Source organism: Erinaceus europaeus, chromosome 7 (genome assembly GCF_950295315.1).
Source record: "Erinaceus europaeus chromosome 7, mEriEur2.1, whole genome shotgun sequence".
Classification (NCBI taxonomy): Eukaryota; Metazoa; Chordata; class Mammalia; order Eulipotyphla; family Erinaceidae; genus Erinaceus; species Erinaceus europaeus.
This window is the reverse complement of record NC_080168.1, coordinates 51,658,965-51,676,930: the sequence shown is the minus strand read 5'-3', so window position 1 is coordinate 51,676,930 and position 17,966 is coordinate 51,658,965.

The window sequence follows — 17,966 nt, the reverse complement described above, 5'->3', positions numbered from 1 at the left end:
AAAATAAATAAATAAATAAATAAATAAATAAAGTTATTTATCTCCCATGTTTATTATTAAGAAGTGTATTTGGACAAGTGTCTTCCTGCAGTTAAATCCATAAAAGTCATGTGATGAATCTTTGGAGTTGTTGATTAAGAAAGTGGGCACAGCTTCAGCAAAATAAGATGTTCCTTATTTAGTGTTATCTATACAAACTTTTGATTTTTACAGTGAAGGCATGGTTTTATTAATTATTTAGTTAATGAGAGGAAGAGAGAGAGAGAAAGAGAGATCAGAGCAATGCTCAGCTCTTGTTTATGGTGGTGCTAGGGATTGAACCTGGGACCTCAGACCCTTAGACATTAAAGTCTTTTGCATAACAGTTATCCTATATCCCCAGATAAAAGGCCTGGTTTTAAATCACAGTATATGGAACTATGTAGAGTTGGAGCAGTATTTAAGTATGTGACTTTCTGGTGAGATAACCTGGTATAGCATAGAAACTGCAAAAGAAATATAAGAATAAAAAGCTAAAGTCACCATAGTCTTTTTTTTCTTTTATTTATTTTCCCTTTTATTACCCTTGCTTTTTTTTATTGTTGTTGTAGTTATTGATGTTGTTGTTAGGACAGAGAGAAATGGAGAGAGGAGGGGAAGACAGGGAGGGGGAGAGAAAGACAGACACATGCAGATCTGCTTCACTTCCTGTGAAGTGATTCCCCTGCAAGTGGGGAGTCGGGGGCTTGAACCGGGATCCTTATGCCAGTCCACGTGCACTTAACCTGCTGTGCTACCACCCAACTCCCCATAGTCTTTCTTTCTTAAGCATTAGCAGTCTCCACTGGTTTTTATTAGTAATTCATAAAAGATGCTTCAGAATTGAGATTATTGGTAGGATCCTGAACTCTGGGTGGCTTCTTATTTGAAATAATATCCATGTATTTTAGAGATAAGGTGAATTGCTATTTTCTTCTACTTTTAAAAGATTCTGACTTGTCTCCCTATACAAGATGAGACATTCAAGCTTTGAGTAAATGAAAACATACCCAATAAAACTATAAATAAACACTTAGAGACTGACTGGGACTTAGAAAGCATCTGCATGTGTCTTGAAGGTTTCTGACATTCTTCTTTAGTGCACCTGGTAGCAAGCTTATACCTCTCCTGATAGTTTTTGTCACTAGTCACACTGAGCCAAGTAGGCCTAGTACAACTATCCTGTAACTGCTTAATCCACAGGAGGAAAAGTACTACATAGCTTCAAAATATTCAACTATTGCTCCTTTTTCTTTAACTCCCTTTGAAATACCTTGCTTTCTGCTTACAGCAGTGTTTCCAAATTGATCCTATGGTTCTGGTTTTTGGACCCTGTGTTCCTCTTTCACAAGCAACCTGTTGTGCATACAAATACCTCATGCTATCTTTGTTAGGTTTGGAAGCTAGCAGAAAAGCAAGCACTAGTTGACTTCACCAATGTGTCCCAAATTCTCACCTCTCTAGAACACTACCCCATTAGGGAAAGACAAAAACAGGCTGGAGGTATGGTTTGACCTGCCATCACCCATGTCCAGTGGAAAAGTAATTACAGAAGCCAGACCTTCATAAGACAGAATACATATATTCTATATCATTTATATGTAATATATAATTAGAATATCCTCAGGACAAACTATGTAGAATATGTAATATATGTAATATATAATTAGAATATCCTCAGAACAAATATATGTATGCATATATTTGCTACTAAGAATAATTTTTAAAAAATTTCTTTACTGGGGAATCAATGTTTTACATTTGACAGTCAATATAATAGTTTGTACATACATAACATTTCTCATTTTTCCATATAACAATACAACCCCCACTGGTCCTCTGTCATCATTTTTGGACTTGTATTCTCCCCCCCACCCACCTGAGTCTTTTACTTTGGTGCAATATGCCAATTCCAGTTCAGGTTCTACTTGTGTTTTCTTTTCTGATCTTGTTTTTCAACTTCTGCTTCAGAGTGAGATCATCACATATTCATCACTGTCTTTCTGATTTATTTCACTTAACATGAATTTTTCAAGGTCCATCCAAGATTGGCTGAGAACGGTGAAGTCACTGTTTTTAATAGCTGAGTAGTATTCCATTGTGTATATATACCACAACTTGCTCAGCCACTCATCTGTTGTTGGACACCTGGGTTGCTTCCAGGTTTTGGCTATTACAAATTGTGCTGCCAAGAACATATGTGTACACAGATCTTTTTGGATAGGTGTGTTGTGTACCTTAGGATATATCCCCAGGAGAGGAATTGCAGGATCATAGGGTAGGTCCATTTCTAGCCTTCTGAGAGTTCTCAGGACTGCTCTCCACACGGGTTGGACCAATTGACATTCCCACCAGCAGTGCAGGAGGGTTCCTTTGACCCCACACCCTCTCCATAATTTGCTGCTGTTACCTTTTCTGATGTCTGACATTCTCACAGGAGTGAAGTGGTATCTCATTGTTGTCTTTATTTACATTTCTCTGACAATCAAAGACTTGGAGCATTTTTTCATGTTTATCGGCTGTTGGGTAGTATGACAGCTCCCCCTGGCTTCTGCTTAACCAAGCACCGGTATGCCTCTATAGGGATTGGGTTTGATCCCATTCAAAGCTTTGGTCTATTTGCATAAATCACATTTACATTTACATAAAGCACTCCCTCCAGGGCACTGGAGGTTCAGTGATAGGATTCTCGCCTGCTCCACCCCCTCCTTGTCACACTCTGATTTTCACCAGTCACTTTTCTCTCCACCCTCTCTATATCACATCCTGTTTCCACCCTACTTGGAGAGTATAAAAACAGCTGCTCTTCTGATTAAAGACACTTGGAAATTGCTTTCTGGCTCCGAGAGTTCCAGAGTGTATCTCCTGCGAAGTTAGTGCGGCACGAGTTCCTAATCCCTCTCCCACACAACAGCCTAGATCGGCTCCAGTTGAGTTCTCTCCAACCCAGAGAGCACTAGCTCGGGAAGAAGTACCCTCAGGCTATCCCAGCATCTGGCGCCCGGAACAGGGACACGTAAGCAGCAGATTTACAAGAAGACATCCTAGATAAGTACACACCTTTTGGGTATCTGCAATATTGTGTTAAGGCACTGTGATTTTTTTCTTTCTTATTGTTTTCCTGAGATCTCTCCACCATGGAAAATCTTTTCCAAATTCTGCATTCTTTTTCCAGTATACAATTTTTATATATCTGGGACATTTTTCTCGGGGCCGCACCTTATATCCTGTTGATCATCATAGCAGCTTTTAAGGGATATATAGGGTAACCTCTCAAAAGGCTTAAGGACCTGGAGGCTGAGGTCCAAGAGATAAAGGAAGTGATCATAGAACTTAACTAGCCCCTTAAAAACAAGAAGAAGCAAAGGCCTGTCGTGATCTTGACCCACCCTAATTCCTCTGCATCTTGCCCTGAGGCCCCTATTTTGGCAGACACGTGTCCAAATTCTCCTTTGAACTCCACAGCCACTTCTTCGGCCACCCCCATTTTGGCAGAAACATGTCCAGAACCTCCTGCTGCCTCCATGGCTGCTTTTTCACCCACCCCTGTTTTGACAGACACATGTCCCAATTCTCCTGTAGCCTCCAAAACCACTTCTTCGGCCACTTGTCCAGAAGCTTCCACTTCAGTGACTCCTCCTACCGCTACACACTTATCAGAGCAAGTCCACACATTTCCAGTCAATGTTGCCCCCAATAGACAAAAACCTCAGGCCTGGTATCCATATTCCGCCACAGACCTGGAGGAACTACGCCAGGCTATCAAGGATGATGGTGTTCATGCCCCATGGACCAGGTCCATTTTACAAGGCCTGCTTCAGAACCTTAATACCCCCCAAGATTGGGGGGATGTAACTCGCGCTACTCTCCCAGGCCCCCTCTTCCTGCAATGGGAGGCATTATTTCGTGACGAATGTTTACAACAATCACGGAAAAATATTCAAAATCAGCCAGAGGGGAACTTTGATGCATTGTTTGGAACAGGCCAATTAGAAACAGGGATTCAACAGGCGGAAGCCAAGTTTCCACCGGGGTATTTTGATCAGGTACGCCTGTGTGCATTAAAAGCATGGGAGCGATTACCACCACCCATGGGAGCGGCCTCAGCCCCCATTCTCTCCCTTCAACAAGAACCTGATGAATCCCTTGCTAAATTCATTGCCAGGGTCCAGTCGAGTTTGGAAAGGAAGATTTATAATCCTGACACTCGTTTTCTCCTCCTGCGATCCATAGTCTGGGATGGAACACTTCCGCATTTTCGACAGGCCTGTATCACTCTTAAAAATGAACACCCAGATACTTGGATTATAGCTACACAGGATCTCAGATCAAGCTTTTTTCAAGGACCTATGTTACAGGCCTATGCAGCTACCTTACATAAGCAAAAAGGGGCTTGCTTTCAGTGCGGTCGCCAAGGGCATCGGCGTAACCAATGTCCAGAAAATAGACCGCGACCCTGCCTCCAGTCAGGGCAACCCTGCCTCCAGACAGGGAGTCAGAGACCACGAATGCCTTGTCCCAGATGCCAGAAAGGATTTCACTGGAGGAGAGATTCTTGGTCAAGGTTCCATAGGAACGGCACGCCTCTGCCAAATGTAAACAGGGATTTAAACTAGGTGTGGGGCTTCCCTTAGCCCCACCCCCAAGAGGGAAGGAAGCAGGTCGCCCGCTTGGTGCTGTGCCCTTCTTCCACAAACAGAAGCCCAGCTTGGGACCCAATCCGTCGCTACACCCACCACGCCAAGTAACAATAACAGAGGGTGAGCAGAAGGAGGAACCCACGGTATGTGGGAACTTCTAGCATAGAAATAACCGGCTGGAGCAAGAGAACAGCTTGAATTCAGACCCTGAGATTTTATGGACCACCCCTGTTTTAGAAAGGGGTCACCCAACTATGACAGTAAAGATTGGTAATATTCCTTTTAAGTGTTTGATTGACATGGGAGCAGATAAGACAATATTAAGACAAGCAGAGGTTCCCCAGAGTTGGGAACTCCTCCCAGGACCATGCTTACATGGTGTTGGAGGATTGACTCAGGCATTCCGCACATGAGATTCCCTTGTGTGGGAAGATCCAGAAGGGACTACTGGACGCTTTCAGCCTTTAATAGCTGATATAAGCACCAATTTATTGGGAAGAGACTTGCTGGAATCTTTAGATGTAGTGATATCCTCAGACACCTCTGCAGGACACCACACTCACTCCTGTGAGACTGCTAGACCCAACCAGCACCCCCAATACTAACTGCCACTGTTCGTAACAGAACTCCCCGCTTAGACTGGCTTTCTAATGAGCCTGTCTGGGTGGAACAGTGGCCTTTGCCTAGGGAGAAGCTAGAAATTTTAAAAGAACTCGTCCAAGAGCAGTTATCTTTGGGACACATTCATCATTCTCGGAGCCCATGGAATACTCCAGTCTTTGTGATTAAAAAGCACTCAGGAAAATGGCGCCTCCTCCAAGATCTTCGTGCAGTTAATAAAACCATGCAGGTTTGGGGTTCCTCCCAAAGGGGTTTGCCTCTTGCTTCCGCAATTCCCACAGGAATTCCAATCATAGCTATTGATATACAGGATTGTTTTTTCTCTATTTCCTTACACCCACAAGATTGTAAACATTTTGCTTTCTCTGTTCCTTCTATTAATAATTCCAGCCCTGCCGAGAGATTTGAATGGGTGGTACTGCCCCAGGGCATGGCTAATAGTCCTACTATTTGTCAAGAGGCTGTTAAATCTGCCCTTTTTCCATATATTCATAAGGGCCTTAAGGTTTTTCATTATATGGATGATGTGTTAATATGGGGAGAATTAGATACAGATCTCTCCGCCCTACGTGATTTTCTAATCCCTGCCTTAAAGAGAAGTGGACTTAATGTAGCTCCTGAGAAGATACAGCTAATCCCTCCAATATCTTTCTTAGGCTCAGAGATTTCCCTAATGCAGATTCGTCCTTTAAAACCTTGTGTTACTTTTCCTTCTAATCTCACTCTTGCTTCTTTACAAAGTTTTCTTGGAAATTTGAATTGGCTTAGGCAGTATCTTTATCTGCCTACGAGCTGCCTGCAACCACTGTTCGATATGTTAAAAGAAAACAAACAGCCCTCCTCAAAGCATATGTTAACCCCCGAAGCCTTCTTGGCACTGGAAAAAGTTAACCAGGCTCTCCAGGACATGCACCTCGTTCGGTTCTCCCCCTCCTCTCCAGTAAATCTTCTAATCTTTAACTCCACCCCCACGGTAGTGGGGGCATTGTGGCAGAAACATGGCGTTCTTGAATGGCTTCATACGCCAGTAGGCGGAGCTCCAAGACTCCTTACTGAGATTGATGCCTTACCATTTATGGTTCACCAAGGAAGAAACAGATCGGTTCAGATCTTAGGAAGGGAACCAGATTCAATCATTCTTCCCTTTTCTCTCACAGATACAGAATGGCTCATACGCCACCATTCTCGTTTTGCCATAAGTTTAATGGGTTTTCCAGGACAATTAGATAATCATTTTCCCTCTAATAATTTGATAGCTTCTTTACCTCTGTTGCCTCTACTAGTACCTAAACTTTTCTCTCGAGATCCCATCCCCTCTGCTTCCTACAGTGTTCACTGATGGTGGAAAAAAGGGAGCTGCTGCCCTTATATATTATCCAGACCAGCAGTACCTCAAACCTCTCTTTACTGAACTTCCTGATAATTCCCCTCAGTACAAAGAATTTTATGCTGTTTTCCTTGCATTAAAAGTTGTACCAGAATCCTTCAACCTTTTTTCTGACAGTGTGTATACTGTTAACTTACTTCCATGGCTTGCTCGATCTTATGTAAGAATTGATGACAACCCACTTTCTCCTCTTTTAATTCAAATTGCCTCTATGCTCTGTTCTCGAACCCAAACACTGTATGTTCAGTACCTACCTTCCCACAGCCCTCTTCCTGGTCCCCTGTCCGAAGGGAATGCTGCAGCCGACCACCTTGCCTCCACAGGAATTCTCCTAGCCTCTGTCTCTAATCCTGCTGACTTTCATTCCCTAACCCATGTTAATCTTAAAGGTCTTCGAGCTCGATTTCCTGATATTCCTCTGCCACAGTTAAAACGTATTCTTGCTACATGTTCCTCCTGTGCAGGTCTAATCAAAACACCTGCTATTCAAACTCTGGGGGTTAATCCTCGAGGTTTAAAAGCCAATGCTCTTTGGCAAATTGATGTTACCCACATACCCAACTTTGGCAAACAAAAATATGTGTTCGTCTCAATTGATACCTTCTCTAAGTTTATGTGGGCTACAGCTCTGACTGGAGAAAACTCAAAAAAGCTTATAAGCCATATGCTCTCCTGTTTTGTTGTAATGGGATTACCTCTTCAACTTAAAATGGATAATGGACCTGCTTTTACCAGCAAACAATTTAAAGATTTTTGTTCCCTCTGGAACATTACTCATACTACAGGCATTCCTTATAATCCACAGGGACAAGGCATTGTTGAAAGGGTCCATCAAACTCTTAAGGCTCAATTAAATAAAGAAAAAGGGGAAATGTACCCCCCTAATATCCAGCTGGCAAAAGCCTTAACTACATTAAATCTCTTTAATATTTACAAAAACTCAGACCAACCTCCTATTATTCATTGGCAAACACCACCCACCCTCCCAGCTATTAAAGTCAAATGGAAAGACCCACTTGATAAAATTTGGAAAGGACCTGACCCCCTGTTGACTATGGGGAGGGGTTTCGCATGCATTTTTCCACAAAATTACTCCAAGCCTGTTTGGGTTCCTGCCCACCATGTCCGGCAATGCCCACACGATGGTGCTGATATCCCTGAAGAACAAGAAACACTGCAAGAAGACTGGCTGCAAGAGGACTGGCTACAGGATGCACCCCAGGATCCATAATACAGCATGGCAGAATGAAAAAAAAATCTGATTCACAGAACTCTCCCCCCACCCCGAATGTCTTATGCTATGACTGGGCAGTTGTGTTTTGTGAGTGAGTGAGTGAAAAAAAAATTGAGTGAGTTGAGTGACCAAAATTTTTGTACGACCCATTGTGCTCAGAGTACTCTGAAAGTTAACTGACTTTATATAAAATGGCTGGATGCAGCTATGGTTTCTGGAGACGTCCAGAAACAGTCCAAAAATTGTTCATTCCCCTTTTTGATTTCTTTTTTAAGTCTTGATATAAATATGAAATGTTTAGTCTTAAACTGTGTGAGTAAAGATGGTTCAACTATGACAGTAGATCTAAATTCGCATTTGAAATGATATGTCTTATTTACAAGTTTTTCTCCTCCTGTGTGTTATAAACTATATGTTTAATATGCGTGTTTCAAGTTTGGTAAACATTAACTTAACGGTTAAATTGTAACTTCAAAGCTACATTCTTACAAGAAGAGGTAAAATCAATTCATTAAAGTAACTGAGTGTTTAAAGTAAAACTCTAAATATTCAGTGTGACAATTCATCATCTCCTAAGTTAAAATACAAATCCTCTATACAGGACATTTTTGGAGGGCCCCCAAAAATGTCCTGTAAGCTATCTTGTGGAAATTAATCCACAACAAATTTGGCATCAATCTGATATTGTAAATGTACCAAAAAAACCTGTCACTAAAATGTGTTAACTCTAGTAACCTGAGTTTGCTTAAAAACCCAATGTAAAAATAGTTAAGAATTAATATATGTGACTTAAATTAGGTATGAAAATTTTGCTATATAGAGACTGCTACATGAGGTCACATAAGATGACCTTTACATGAAATTATAAAGATACCTAAACCAATTATAATCATTGAGTTATCAATTGTAGTAAACTTCTAATTTGTTACAAAGTTTTTCATAAGTAATTGACTACAGCTATAACAAGCCTTCACATAAAGAAGCATCTGCTCATATAGAATCCCCAGAAATCCATCTTGGACCCCTGACCTCTGACACCACCCACAATTACAGCCATCCCCCGAAACCCATGATGTGACCTGACACGATCTGGAGAACCTGATTCACAGACTCCAAAGGACAAGACTTTCCTACTGCCTTTCTCTCAACCATCGGTGTCTGCTCTTCCTGCTTCTGTTTCGCCCATCATGTTTTGGCAGTTCCAGGTCACTCTCTACAGAGAAGAAAAGTTCCAGTGGCTGTCCTCCTCCATCAAGATAGATGTGTGGCATTTATTTCCTGGCCGTTGACATTGGACTGATGCTTCTATAGAACTTGCTGGACACTCCCTTTATACTGCTGGACTTCTTGAAGAATGACTGTAGCAGTTCATAGAACTTTCCGCCAGCTGACTCGGGATTTTGCAATGCCAGATCACCCCTCTAGCACCTCGGCTTATCAGGCCCCCACTACTCCACCCATCAAGCTCACTCTGTCTCTTGCTACTCTTACTTATCCCTCCCTGTCTTGTGCTAGTTCTTTTTGAAGACACTTACACGCTATCATTCTGCTTTCTTCCCAACAGGTTTCTGTTCACCCCTACACTGCTATTCCCCTGATAGAGATGAAACCTTTTACAGACATTGACCCAGTTATATATGGCCATTAAGTAAGAGGGAGATGTTGGGGAATTGTGAGGATATGGTTGAGCATGGAAGGGCTTGAGCCTGAGGGGTGTGTCAATCCTGTTAGTCTCTCTCTCCACGGAGAGGTTGAGCAAGGAGGGACAGTAGAACCCCAAAAAAGGTGTGCCTCTTATCAGTCTCCCTGCCTCACAAAGTACCCCGTACTCCTGATACTATGGCAAATAGTTAAAAAGAAAGGGGGAGATGTTGGGTAGTATGACAGCTCCCCCTGGCTTCTGCTTAACCAAGCACCGGTATGCCTCTATAGGGATTGGGTTTGATCCCATTCAAAGCTTTGGTCTATTTGCATAAATCACTTTTACATTTACATAAAGCACTCCCTCCAGGGCATTGGTGGTTCAGTGATAGGATTCTCGCCTGCTCCGCCCCCTCCTTGTCACACTCTGATTTTCACCAGTCACTTTTCTCTCCACCCTCTCTATATCACATCCTGTTTCCACCCTACTTGGAGAGTATAAAAACAGCTGCTCTTCTGATTAAAGACACTTGGAAATTGCTTTCCGGCTCTGAGCGTTCCAGAGTGTATCTCCTGCAAAGTTAGTGTGGCACGAGTTCCTGATCCCTCTCCCACACAGCAGCCTAGATCGGCTCCAGTTGAATTCTCTCCAACCCAGAGAGCACTAGCTCGAGAAGAAGTACCCTCAGGCTATCCCAGCACTTGGCCTTTTGGATCTCTTCTTCTTCTTTTTTTTTTTTTCTCTTCTGATTTTTTTTTAATTGGGGAATTAATGTTTTACATTCAACAGTAAGTACTATAGTTTGTACATGCATAACATTCCCCAGTTTCCCATATAACAATACAACCCCCACTAGGCCCTCTGAATCCTTCTTGGACCTGTATTCTCCCCACCCACCCACCCCAGAGTCTTTTATTTTGGTGTGATACGCCAATTCCATTTCAGGTTCTACTTGTGTTTTCGTTTCTGATCTTGTTTTTCAACTTCGGCCTGAGAGTGAGATCATCCCATATTCATCCTTCTGTTGCTGACTTATTTCACTCAACATGAATTTTTCAAGGTCCATTCAAGATCGGCTGAAAACGGTGAGGTCACCATTTTTTACAGCTGAGTAGTATTCCATTGTGTATATATACCACAACTTGCTCAGCCACTCATCTGTTCTTGGACACCTGGGTTGCTTCCAGGTTTTGGCTATTACAAATTGTGTTGCCAAGAACATATGTGTACACAGATCTTTTTGGATGGATATGTTGGGTTCTTTAGGATATATCCCCAGGAGAGGAATTAAAGGATCATAGGGTAGGTCCATTTCTAGCCTTCTGAGAGTTCTCCAGACTGTTCTCCACAGAGTTTGGACCAATTGACATTCCCACCAGCAGTGTAGGAGGGTTCCTTTGACCCCACAGCCTCTCCAGCATTTGCTGCTGTTATCTTTTCTGATGTATGACATTCTCACAGGAGTGAAGTGGCATCTCGTTGTCTTGATTTGCATTTCTCTGACAATCAGAGACTTGGAGCATTTTTTCATGTGTTTCTCGGCCTTTTGGATCTCTTCTGTGGTGAATATTCTGTCCATGTCCTCCCCCCATTTTTGATTGGGGTTATTTTTTGTCTTGTTGTTGAGTTTGGCAAGCTCTTTATATATGTTGGTTATTAAACTCTTGTCTGATGTATGGCATGTAAAGATCTTCTTCCATTCTGTGAGGGGTCTCTTGGTTTGGGTAGTGGTTTCTTTTGCTGTACAGAAGCTTTTTAATTTGATGTAGTCCCGTAGGTTTATACTTGCCTTAGTCTTCTTTGTAATTGGATTTGTTTCATTGAAGATGTCTTTAAAATTTATGCGGAAAAGAGTTCTGCCAATATTTTCTTCTAAGTATCTCATAGTTTCTGGTCTAACATCCAAGTCCTTGATCCACTTGGAATTTACTTTTGTATTTGGTGAAATACAGTGGTTCAGTTTCTTTCTTCTGCATGTTTCAACGCATTGTTTCCAACACCATTCATTGAAGAGACTCTGCTTTCCCCATTAAATAGTCTGGGCGGGCCCCTTTGTCAAAGATTAGATGTCCATAGGTGTGGGGGCTCACTTCTGAGCTCTCAATTCTATTCCACTGGTCAGTGTGTCTATTCATGTTCCAGTACCAAGCAGTTTTGATGACAACGGCCCTATAATACAGTTTGAAATCTGGGAGTGTGATGCCTCTGGTTCTGTTCTTTTTTCTCAAGATTGTTTTGGCAATTCTAGGTCTTTTCTGGTTCCAGATAAACATTTGTAGCATTTGTTCTATTCTCCTAAAAAATGTGCTTGGGATCTTGATGGTGATAGCATTAAATTTGTAGATGGCTCTGGGTAGTATATTTATTTTGATGATGTTAATTCTACCAACCCATGAACATGGAATATCTTTCCACGTCTTTGTGTCTTTTTCAATTTCCTTGAGTAGTGACTCATAATTTTCAGTATACAATTCTTTCACTTCTTTGGTTAAGTTTACTCCTAGATATTTTATTGTTTTTGTTGCTGTAGTAAAAGGAATTGGTTTCTGGATTTCAATTTCTTCCAGCTTAGTGTTTGCATAGAGGAATGCCACTGACTTTTGAATGTTAATTTTGTAGCCTGACACCTTAATGTATTGCCTGATTATTTCCAAAAGCTTCTTGCTGGATTCCTTAGATTTTTTTGTGTATACTAGCATGTCATCTGTAAATAGGGAGAGTTTGACTTCTTCTCTTCCAATCTGTATCCCTTTAATTCCTTGGTCCTGCCTGATTGCTATGGCACGAACTTCCAACACTATGATTGATGAATAGTAATGGTGATATTGGGCAGCCCTGTCTAGTACCTGATCTGAGTGGAAATGCTTCCAGTTTTTCACCATTGAGTATGATGTTGGCTGTAGGTTTGTTATATATAGACTCCACTATCTTGAGGAATTTTCCATCTATTCCCATTTTGTGTAGTGTTTTGATCATAAATGGATGTTGTATTTTGTCAAAGGCTTTCTCTGCATCTGTTGATATAACCATGTGGTTTTTGGTCTTGCTTTTGTTGATGTGGTGGATCACATTTATTGATTTACGTATATTAAACAAACCTTGCATGCCTGGGATAAACCCCACTTGGTCATGATGAACAATCTTTTTAATATACTGCTGTATCCGGTTGGCTAGAATTTTGTTCAGTATTTTAGCATGTGTGTTCATCAGAGATATTGGTCTGTAGTTTACTTTTTTGGTTGTGTCCCTGTGTGCTTTTTGTATCAGAGTGATGTTAGCTTCATAGAAACTGGCAGGGAGTATTCCAGTGTCTTCAATCTTCTGGAAAACTTTTAAAAGTAGAGGTATTAGTTCTTCTTTGAAGGTTTTGTGGAATTCATTTGTAAATCCATCTGGTCCAGGACTTTTATTTTTGGGGAGGTTTTTGATAACTGTTTCAATTTCATTGGCTGTGATGGGCCTGTTCATGTTATCCACTTCCTCTTTACTTAGTTTTGGAAGTTGGTAGGTATCTAGGAAATTGTTCATTTCTGTCAGGTTCTCTAGCTTGGTGGCGTATAGTTGTTTATAGAAGCCTCACATGATATGTTGAATCTGTGGTGTCTGTTGTGATATCTCCTCTTTCATTTACTATCCGATTTGTTTGGGTCTTCTCCCTTTTTTGTTTTTTGAGTTTGGCTAAAGGTCTGTTGATTTTGTTCACTCTTTTGAAGAACCAACATTTACTTTCGTTGATCTTTTGTATGATTTTCTTATTCTGAATGTTATTTATTTCTGCCCTAACTTTAGTGATTTCTGTCCTTCTGGTTGCTTTAGGGTTCCTTTGTTGTTCTTCTTATAGGTCTTTACAATATGCAATTAGGCTGTTTATTTGTGCTTTTTCTTGTTTCTTAATGTGTGCTTGTGTAGCTATGAACTTCCCTCTCAGTACTGCCTTAGCTGTGTCCCAAATGTTTTGATAGCTTGTGTCTTTGTTTTCATTGAACTCTTGAAACATTTTTATTTCTTCCTTTATTCCTCTTTGACCCAGAGGTTGTTAAGAAGTGTACTGTTGAGCCTTCACATTTGGGACTATTACTAATCTGCTGTTGATCGTTAAGTGTTACTTTAATTCCACTGTGGTCTGAGAAGTTGCCTGGGATGATTTCAATGCTCTTGAATTTGCTGATGCTGACTTTGTGACTTAACATATGGTCTATCCTTGAGAATGATCCATGTGGTTTTGAGTAAAATGTGTATTCCAGTTTCTTGGGATGAATGACTCTGAAAATGTCCAATAGTTCTAGTTTATCTATCTCTTCATTTAGCTCCCTTATGTCTTTATTGATTTTCTGCCTGGATGATCTGTCAAGTTGAGAGAGTGGGGTGTTGAAGTCCCCTACTATGACTGTGTTGCTGTTAATATATTGCTGTAGCTCTCTCAGTAGACGTTTGATGTCTTTAGATGGCTTCTCATTGGGTGCATAGATGTTAATAATTGTTAAGTCCTCTTGATTGACTGATTCTCTGAGCATTAAGTAGTGTCCATTCCTATCTTTTTAAATATGATCTATTTAAAGTCTATCATGTCAGATATGAGAATAGCTGTTTCTGCCCTTGTTTGTGGGCCATTGGCTTGTATGATAGTTTCCCATCCTTTCACTTTAAGTCTGTGTTTGTCTTGTTGAGTTAGGTGGGTTTCCTGTAGACAGCATATTGTTGGGTTGTGTTTTCTGATCCATCTTCCTACTCTGTGTCTTTTAATTGGTGAATTCAGGCCATTGACATTTATTGATATCAAAGACTGAAGCTATTTCAACGCCATTCTTGTAGAGTTTTAGAGTGTTCTGATATATGTCCTATTTATGATGTTCTGACTGTCTATAGAAGACCTTTAAGAACTTCTTTCAGGGCAGGCTTGGTGATAGTTGATTCCTTCAACTGTTGCTTGTCTGAGAAGGTTTTGATGCCTCCATCTAGTCTGAATGACAGTCTATGAGGATATAGTATTCTTGTTGAAAGCCTTTCTCGTTGAGCACTCGACAGATATCTTGCCATTCTCTTCTGGCCTGTAGTGTTTGTGTGGAGAAGTCTGCTGCTAATCTTATGGGTTTTTCTCTGTAGGTGACTCTTTTTCTTTTGCAGCCTTCAGGATCCTTTCTTTATCCTTATTCATTTACATTCTAAATAGGATGTGTCTTGGTGTCTTTAAGTCTGGGTTAATTCTGTTTGGGACCCTCTGGGCTTCTTGAATCTTTATGTCTTTGATGTTGTCTAGACTAGAGAAGTTTTCAGCTATTATGGCCTGAAGAATGCTTTCTTCCTCTCCCTCTCTTTCTTCCTGTGGTAAGCCAATAATTCATATATTGTTTCTTTTGAAGTCATCCTATAGGTCTCTCTTTTTTTGTTTTCAGCATCTCTTAATCTCTTTTTGAGATCTCTTACCTATTTTTTTAGTTTTCTCTAATTCATCCTTGATCTTGCTAATTCTGTCTTCAGCCTCATTGATTCTATTCTCTCTGCCCTCTACTGTTTTCTGGATTCATCTATTTTGTTTCCCTGTTGTGATACTGTTTTAGCTTGTTCTTCTAGCTGTATTCTTAGCTCAGCTATTTCTGCTTTCAGCTCCCTAATAACATTGAGTTAGTTAGTGTATTCTTCCAGAGTCTCATTTGTTGTTCCTGTATTTCTGATTATAATTCTTTCAAACTCTTTACTAACTCCTGTGATTATTTCCTTAGCTAATGTTTGTATGTTGAACTCATTATTTTGTGCTTCACCCATTGGGGGGCTTTTAGCTGGACTGCTGTCCTGGTTAGTTTCTCCAGTATTTCTTCTTGTTGGTTTACCCATTTTATATATTATGTTATGAGTTCCCTCTCTTAGTACTTTTCAAATTACTGATCATTATTTCCTGGATTGACTTGTGTCTAAGTAAGGTAGTTATAGGGTACACAGTGGTGGAAGTTAACAGTTGTTTTAATAGTATTTTAATCCCTGAGTTGGAGCTCAGTGATTTAAAAGCCTCTTTTATTTATTTATTTTTCTTCTCTATAGGCTATGGGAGCCTGAGGGCTTCTAATTATAAGTAGGCTTCTAACTTAATCACTGACTCCTGACCAAGAGATAAGGCAAGGTGTGGCAGAGATAGTCTGGTTGTTATGCAAAGAGACTTTCATAGCCCCACAGCTATGCCACTAAGGTATAGGTCTTCTCCTGAAGTTCCTGGTTAGATCTCTGTCCCCTGGTGTCCCTCCCTGCTGCTGCTCCAGATTTTGAGGGCAGTAGCAATGGAGACTAAGGGTTGCATTTGGTGAGTCTCCGGGGAGTCCTCTCCTCCCTTCAGCTGTCCCCTTGTTGGTGGGACAGACTGGAGGTGGTGTCTCAACTGATAGACAGTCGGACTGTTACCACTTAGTCTCTCCCTAGGCTCCTCTCTGTCACCAGCCACATGTGTTTGCACTCACCGGTGATTTGGTGGGTTCCTGTAGTCGTTCTAGTTCTGTCTTGTTTCAGTTCCAGGTGGTCTCCTTTGGTATTCCTAGTTGATCCAGGAGAGGAGAGGAGAGGAGAGAAACAGATCTGCTGCTGCTCGTAGCCCTGCCTCCAGAAGTCTCTGCAGTTTTTTTTTGACACCTGCAGACCTTTATTTATTTATTCCCTTTTTTTGCCCTTGTTTTATTGTTGTCATCATTGTTGGATAGGACAGAGAGTAATGGAGAGAGGAGGGGAAGACAGAGGGGGAGAGAAAGAGAGACACCTGAAGACCTGCTTCACAGCTTATGAAGTGACTCCCCTGCAGATGGGGAGCCGGGGGCTCGAACTAGGATCCCTATGCCAGTCCTTGTGCTTTGTGACCCCTGCACTTAACTTGCTGTGGTACTGCCCAACTCCCTGTTATTTCTTGTTAATGGGTTTTACGCTCCATTTTACTTTGCTTGGCAGTTATGCTCTTTAAAATGAATCTAGTCCCTGTAGCCTTGCTTCCTTTTCAGAGGAGCACTGTTCATGCCTCTCTGTGCTGGTGGTTATTGGCTATTTATGGTGGTCCTTGGCCTTTAGATGTAGCATTTGTCTCTGCTTCTGTCCTCATTGCCTTCTTTTCTGTGTTCTTCATGGAACCTTTCTAAAGGACACCAACCACTGGCTTGACTACCTGCTTTGAGCTACTGTGGTCATACCCCAAGGTTCCTGGTGGACAAGGACAATAATGATGGTGGTAGGGGGGAGACTATTCAACATGACATTGCAATGCTTTATAGTGCCTATTTATTCAACAGTTTCTTCTCCTTCTACATCTCCTCCTCATCCTCCTTTTGGTTTAAACACTAGCATTTTTTTCTCATAGTTCTTCTAGAGGCTGGAAGTCACAACTCAATATCCACCAGGTTGGGTTTCTGGTGACATCTCTCTTTCTGGTTAGCTGTTAGCTATTTTCTTGTTAATGTCCTCACAAAGCCTTTCCTCTGAGGTAGAGGCCGGGTTGTGAGAGGGAGATACACTTTTTGGTGTCTTAATCCTATCAGACCAGGGGTCCACCCTTAGTATCTCATTTTATTGTAGTTGCCTTCTGAGAGCCCTATTTTAAACACAAGTCACACTGAAGTTAGGACTTCAACATAGGAATTGAGAGAGGGGTCATCAAAGCAATGTGAGAGCTTAGTAAAAACTGTAGGAGCCTCCTCCCTATTTTGATTCAGGGGCTTCCTATTTACCACTGTGAAGAATCAGCTAAATAAAACATGTGCCTTACATCTTGTTTAACTCCTCCTCCAGCAAGCATTCGCCAGTGTTCCCTTCCTCCAACTGAGCTCTATTTTCTGCCACATGGCACTGACAATTTATTTGCTATTGAACTGTAGAAGACTTCACTTCTTTGCAAGACAATGTAAATGTATGTTGCACTCACTCAGTGTTTTGTAGGAGGAAAAGGGATTTATATCTATTTTTTCATTTGTCATTTTCAATAGAACAGAAAGGTTCTCTGGGGAGGTGGTGGGAAAGAGAGAGACCCTAGATCATGGTCTTAAACATGGAAAACACACGATACCCTCCAAGCCACCTTGCCAATCAGAAAGTTTTTAAAGAATTATCTTTCCTTCAGAATAAAAGAAAGCATACCCAACATTTCACAATATCACAATTTAGAAAACCCATAACAAAATTTGAGGCTGTTTCTTAGGAAAACTAGCAGATTCTCAATTCTCACAACCTGTTTTTTTTTTTTTTTGCAAGGTTAGTGAAACCAACAGTTTAGATGTGTTCATAGTAGATTTATAGTTTTAAAGAATGTTGGAGGTCATGAAAATTCTGAACGCCTATCATTCCCTTTACCTTACAGAGGAGGTGAATTAAATCTGAAGTGACATAGTCACCTGTAGCCAGATAATCTCCAGTCTTTATTCTTCAAAAACTGTTTATTTCTGCCTAATGGCTACAGTTCAC